Source organism: Lepeophtheirus salmonis, chromosome 5 (genome assembly GCF_016086655.4).
Source record: "Lepeophtheirus salmonis chromosome 5, UVic_Lsal_1.4, whole genome shotgun sequence".
NCBI classification, from domain to species: Eukaryota; Metazoa; Arthropoda; class Copepoda; order Siphonostomatoida; family Caligidae; genus Lepeophtheirus; species Lepeophtheirus salmonis.
In genome coordinates this window covers 67,127,992-67,135,611 of record NC_052135.2, presented here as the reverse complement: position 1 = coordinate 67,135,611, position 7,620 = coordinate 67,127,992, and positions in this window count along the sequence as shown.

Genomic DNA, 7,620 nt, shown 5'->3' with positions numbered 1-7,620 from the left:
TAAGTGTGGAGTTTCCACAAGATATAATTTGCAATTCCTGTAGTAAAAACATTAATACATAATACTTTTTGCAGCTTTTGGTGTTAAAATTAGTACTAATCAGTTTTGATGAGGCTGTTTAATTATATAAAATAAAATATGCAATATTACATTTCCTCACAATGAAAAAAATAAAAATATTCAAAAAAATCAAAAGGAAAAACAAAGAAATATCTTTTTAGCGAAACAGTTCATAAAACTAACAAAACCTCGATTAAAGATTGCGCAACCTGCAAATATATCCAAACGGGGCATTACGCACATAAATAAATAATATCCTATAATCTGATTTAATTTTTTAGAAGCATACCAACAAGTATTGGCAAAAAAAATGTAGATTTAATGGAATAAAAAGCATTTGTTAACAAATTTGTCGGTCATCTTTAGTATAATGAATAAATAATTATTGCAGTTAAACGCAGATTATTTAAAAAAATAGCATTTAAGTGTTGAGATATAGAAAACTAATTATATATTCAAAAAAGGTATTATGAATTTAACTATTAAGTACTTTTATACTATAAATGTAATGACAAGAAATAACATTGCATTAAATAGTGCATATATAATTTTGTCATTACATTTAAATATACATATATTCCTAATTACTTCTAGCAAAGAAGTTGAACAGACATGATGTTTTCGCCTCGTTTTGTTTGTTGGTTTGTTTGTAAGCCATATAACGGTAAGACAACAGTCCTAAATTTTTGAACTTTTACATATTTTTGAAAAGAAAGTGATTTTGTTTAAAAATCATCTGGATGCTACACATACCAGCTTATTTGTGAATGTAACAAATTTAGTCATTTATTTTTTATATGTAAAAAAGAGCGATAAAAATATTAAAATGAAATGTAGTCATTTGGCTGTTTATCTGCGTATCATAACCAATGAGCGGCTACCGATATCTACAAAAAAATTGCAAATACGTTTTTTTTACTATGATTCAGAAAAAAAAGTGCCCATTTTAATGACCATCAACTTACCTGTTCTTGAGGGAAAAAAAATCATATAGACAAGTTTTATAAAATAAATCACAAAATTATTTTGAATTATTTTTTTTGCGATTAAATTTAGTAGAAACTAATTTTATATTAAAAATGACCTCTGAGGCCATTTGAGGCCTAGAACAAGGACGCAGTTTAAAAAAAAAAAATTAAGTTAATAAGTAATATGGGAATGTAGGACATTGTTTTATATTTACTGCTTAAATAACAAATCAAAAGTATTCAATTGTAATACTTGATTTTTTTTTTTGAGTAATAGAATATTTATATTTACATGATTTCATATTTAAAATTTTTTTTTAAACATAGTATTTAAAAAAAGCTCATGTATATTTATTAAAGTGTCTTCTTTGGATCAGAATACAATATTCTTTGGTCTTCAACTACTTGTACAAAAAATTTAGATATGATTCCTCCTTTTTTAACAAGCTATATTCTTGTATGAGCGCAATTCCCCTTTTGGCAAGATCATTATTAACACTGATAGACATAATTATTTCTGATGCTTGCTTGAAATCATCCCTATTATTCTCTGATGCAGGATCAGCTTCTTAAAATCCATAAGAAAGCTCTATAATTTCCATAAAATGTATTGTCTTATCTGTGACAAAGTCTTGTAAATTTTTTCTTAAAACATTTGTTGTTTTCTAAGATTAAGCTTTTAAGGAGCTCCACTTCCGCCTGTTGCATAATAAACTTACTGGAACATCAAAGAATGCGAGTACTATAGGTTCCACAGGCAAGTACCAAATTTGTCTAGAATGTTTGCATGATATTGATTTGGAAATTTGACTATTAATAGTTAATTATTTTATTTATGACTTCATTAAATTAAGGTCGTTATAAGGGACTCTGAGACCTTAGATGAATTTATCCTAACTTGTAAATTAGTTATTAAAATTTTCATTCTTCGCATAGGAACAGCACCAAGAAATATTATTACTAGCTCTAAGAAATAGCTACTATCGTCCCTTGAAAATTTATTTTGTTAGATGTTTGTTAGCAAGGTCAATGGTGCCTTGTCGTATGTCTTCAACAAGCATAGCCACCTCTTTATCTTCAATTTCGTATTCATACTTCGTTTTATTGATCTATTACCAATTTTTTTAAATCTTATATATAATGGAAATTCAGGAGAAGATGTTCCACCCCAATTCTTTTGGAAAACAGTCCCAATAATTAATTCTATGATATAGTTCGTATGTACATGCAAATGGAAAGGGTTTGTTCCATGTCATTTTTCAACCAAGACAAAAGCTCCAGTATTCCTACCAGTGTGTGAACATGTTGTGTAAAACACATTTTTGACACGGTTAATAATGCCCCTTTCTTTCATCGTTTTGGAAACAGCTGTTGATTATGCCTCCCTGGTCCTGATGGAACCTTGGGAACCTATAACAACTTTGAAATACCTTTTCCTGAAACTAATCTAGGTAACCGATCAAATTTTTTTTTCAATAAAACTTGAAATAATTTTTCCATCTGAAACAATAACGAGGGGAACCTTAGGTTGGAATACTGCCTTAATATCGTTTGCTTTTTTACATTTGTATTAAGCTCTTGTTTTTAAAATTGTTTCTTCATCAAAATTATTACTTAGACTTTTGTGATATAATAAAATCCGATTTTTAGTCATCTACTTTCCTACGATCGAGGGCAACGGAATGTTCGGGTTTAATTACAGTTTTTCCTCCTCTCTTGTTATTCACTTGTACATTGGCATTTCATCCTCTGTTTCATCATTCATAGTTTCATTAAAATAAAAATTAGACAATATTTACCGAGTAGTATATGATGACGACTGTTTAATTTGATTACTTGCTTAATCGGGCTCCTTTCTTTTAAATAATTATTTTTCCTTAGCCGCAAAGACTCTATCAAATCCAGCCGTGGATCCTCTTGGTCCTTTTCCTTACTGCGCTAATAAGAAGTATTTATATTCTTCTAGTACGGAAATCTGCTTGAGCAATGGCAAAAAGATCAACAAGGATACAACAAGGTCCATTGAGCTACCTATAAATATTCATAAAAGTGGTTCGAACTTTGTGAATTATTTTTTTGTTTTCGAAAGAAACACATTAGAATCCTCAATTTTTACTTTTTACAAAAAAGATTTTAATATGCCCCTAATGTTAACCGTAATGAGGGCACTAAATTTGAGAGGTCAAGGCGACACATAACGTTATTTTTCTCTAAAGCAGGATTTCGGGGAAAATTACAAAAATAAATTAATGAAACTTTGTAGAAAGATTATATATGTGTGTAGTAAGAGATTAATAAATTTTTGAGAGATCCAAATCAAATATCAATGCCGCAAAAAATGTGAAAAATTGTCAATGTACACTATTTTTTGGAACAAGTTAAGATACATAACTAAAATGAAAGCTAACTTTTAGGGAGAAATATTTTAGGTAAAGTTTTGCTCTTTACATGGGAGGCATACTAATATACTAATTTTACTATGCATATAAAAAAAATGACACTAAATTAAATTGAAATGTTAACAATACGACGAACTATGAGTATCAAAAACTAAACATGATTTAAAAATAGGAAAATAACACCAATTAGTATAATTAGTAATGGGACTTTTGTAGAACGTAAGAAACCTATGGTATTACTGAATTAAGAACAATGTTAACATCAGCTATTTGTCATATGATTTTAATCGAGAAACTGAATTACTATTATATAAAGGATAACCTTTTACATTTAAATTTGCATTCTTGCAATTAAATATACGGTTAAGATTGGTATCACAGTTTTAAACGATATTCCTATGTTAACAACAAGGTTTATCTTGTATAGTAATTGTAGTAATTATATGAAATTAATAAAATTAACAATATCTGGAATGATCGAGTTAACTTGCTGACCTAAGAGTAGTATCTCACTCATTTCTTCCTCTTATTCAGGTTTATTCTATTTTTCATACTTGATAATAATACATAATATTAAGTAGTTTATAATTTCACACTTCTGCCTTTATTCCTTCACACATAAAATCATACCATGGCGCAGTCGGACTGCATCGAACTTTAACTGTAAAGTATGAACGAAAACTCATGGATATTTTCTCTATAATTCAGCCTGATAGGATCATTTCCATATAAAAATTTTAATATGCTGGATTTAACTGGATTTTTTCTTCTCAGCTACTGTCATATTATTTATTTGTATACTTTATGATTAACTCTGTTCTTATGATTATGCTCGATCCCTATAACAAAATGATAATTTCAAAACGTCTAGGAGAGGCTTCAAACAAAATTCAACTCAAATTTTGATCGATATTCAAGCAAGTCAAGAAATTTATAGGAAGGGAGACAATCCTGTGAAATTGGAGGTTCTTCTAATGTGAGAAAAGTCTATTTTGAAATATATTGTAGCCAAAACCTCTGTCTTAAGCCATGCAGCAGCCAAAACACATGACTAGGATACTGATGTTGGGAAACATGGGTTAGTTGTTTTTGAAGTCGAAGGACAAATAGTTTTACTTCGAAGAGGTATCAAAGCAAACAAATAAGACGAATTTAATAAAACTCTGATATTAATACATTAAATGAATCATATACATCAAAACAGAGTACAACGAGTCCGATCATCAAACCTCCACCTATGAATGTGAATGAGACTGATCTACGACAATTTATTTGTTGAAAGTCTTAGTGGGAAATGTTTTTGAGACTCATGCAATTTTCTAAGCACTCGGTTTGATGTTTGTGGCTATACTTTTCCCCTGGATTATTAAAATTTTCCTGTGAATCTTTCAATATTTCTCTTATACGAGAAGGAACTCAGATGAGATAATATAAATAATCTCGTCTCAACACAAAAATCTCTGTAACCGACAAATTGATATGAAAGACCTCTGTAATATACGTCACTCAGAAAGGCAAACCTACTCATCAATGTAGCGAAATTTCTGAATTTGGAGATTTGGCTAACACAGAGACTAAAATAATAGTTATGTTAATTAAAGCTATGAATCTTACAGGGCTAAATTAATTAAGGTTCTAAAAAAAAATTATAATGTACTCAGAAACGGCGAGAAAGTGTGCTAGATAATTCAGTTATTATCAAAAGAAATGCCTAAATACGTCAATACTAACAAGAGGACGAAATTCAAAGATCGTAAATTGAGGCCAACATTAACACAGAAAACATCATATTACACTGATAATTACAAACAAAATCCGTGCTACTTTTGCAATACGACTAAATACAAACGTTGTGAGCGTCCAATTCTTAATTAATTATGCAAATAAAAAAATTAAACCGGCCTACTCTATTAATTTAGACCCATTTAGTAGTGAGTAATAACAATGAAATACATTTTGAAGTTGTGATTAAACTCTACGGAGACCACTTCATAGCTAAAGCTTTAGCAGTACCAGATATAAGTCTTATATTTTTATGATGGGGTTAGAAATATTTCGGAAGATTGGATTAAAAAAATCAAATTAATTTAACACCAACAAGTAAGGAAGACATAACTTAAGTGAATGGTCAAAATTTTATGCAAATATGTGTGTTCCTAATCAAAAGCTTTTTCTCTGATTGTTGTTTGTCAAAATTTCAATGATTTTTAACTTCAACGTAAAAACTTAGGAGTTTAAACATATGAAAGGTCAATGCATTGGGGACACAATAAAGATTACACTGTTGTCGGATAGTAAACCGTTTGCTATTCATTGCCCTCATTAAATACCCTATTCGCTCCGAGACAAGATTAAGTGTAGCTTGAAAGAAATGGAAAAAAGAATGGTTGGAGATATTCCCACGCTGTGGTGTCAACCTCAAGTCATTATCCTAAGTGAAATTGTGATATTAGGTATTGCATGGATCTAACAAAACTCAATTCTCAATTTTTGCGTAAGTCATATCATACAAAAACCCCTGTTGAAGGCTATTTAGTAAAGAACATCTTTATTTTGCTAAAATAGATTTAGCAAAAGGATATTGGCAGATGCTTTTACATTCAAATTCTCAACAATTAACAACATTATACTCTTTTCGGGAGATACAAATTAATAAAGTATCAAATTAGATTAATTTCTACTGGAAATTTCTTCTCCTATAGAAGAGAAATTAACTTTAATGGATTACTCATTAACAAGGTAGTGGGTGATATGGAAATGGGAATAACAAAGTTCAATGAACTCATCATACTATTGACTTACTAGGATACGAAATTTCATAAAACTAGATCAAAGCCGGGTTCAGAAAGACTTCAGAGATATCTGACTTCATTTTTTCTACAACTTGTACTGAGTAATGTCATTTATGGTATTAGCAAATAAACATGGTGGATTTTGTCATGATCTTTCTAAACATACACAATCCCTCTGTGACCTATTCAAAGTCAAGAACGAATGCCATTTGTGATTTGATCATTGTAAAACTTTTGAAGCAACCAAGATACTTCAAATATATCATCCAGTCTTAGTCATGTTTAATAAAAATCACCTCCAAACTGATACGTTAAGGAAAAATGGATTAGGATATGCGCTTTTATAAAAACAAGACAACTCAAAAGAATAAAAACTAATCCAATAAGGTAGCATATACCTCCAAGAAGCCAAACGCGATATGTAATAATCGAACTTAAATCTTTAGCAATTTTTTGGGATATTAAGAGATGTTATGTAAGTATTGTAGGACTGCCACATTTCTCAGTCAGTCCCTTAAATTATTATTTAACAACTTCAACCTGTATATTATTTGTCAAACAAGAGTTTGTAGCTACTAAAAAAAACTTCTCAATGATTCGTTGATAGTAATTTTGAAAAAAACAAAAAACATAAAGAACTGTACTTCTGATAGTCCAATTAGTGATTAATTAAATTGTAGAAATTCACCTAAAAACTGATGCTTTATGGAAAAATTGACAAAGGGTATGTTTCTACAAAACAAGACAACTCAATACAATGTTGTATAGACACCTCTATGATGCCCAAACGTTCTCCTGGGTTTCTTTTATGGAGAATCAAAAAAATTCAAAGAACCAGTCCGAAAGAAATTATCACAATGGACGATGATGATGACGATTTAATAAGAGAACTATCAAATAAATTTAATATAACTCATCGCTGGAGTACTCGAACCTGAAAGAAAAGTATTTTATATCAAACCTTATATATACTCAAGACCTCCGTGAATGTATACCTTTATGATTAATCTCCGAAAATGCGAACGAACTGTGGAGTTAAAATGCTGGTCTAGGAGTAGTACCTCTCTTTCAGTTTCTTTTAATATTCCGTCTTATTCTATTTGTTATAAAAGATAGTAATGCATAATATTAAGTAAATGTATTTAAATACTTTGGTCTTTATTTATTCCCACATATGATCATACCAACCTTTATATAATGATTGGAGCTGGAGACTTGCAATAAATATTTGATTTGTTCAGATGCCATTTGTGAATCACCTAACAATGTGTTGTACCAAGATTGTCCTTACGACTGTTCCAGAAGAAATACTTTGTGATTGAGAGGGTCACTAAGGAAAGACACCCAAAAATTGTGCAAATTATCTTGAGAAAATCAAGAATGAGATAGATATACGGAAAA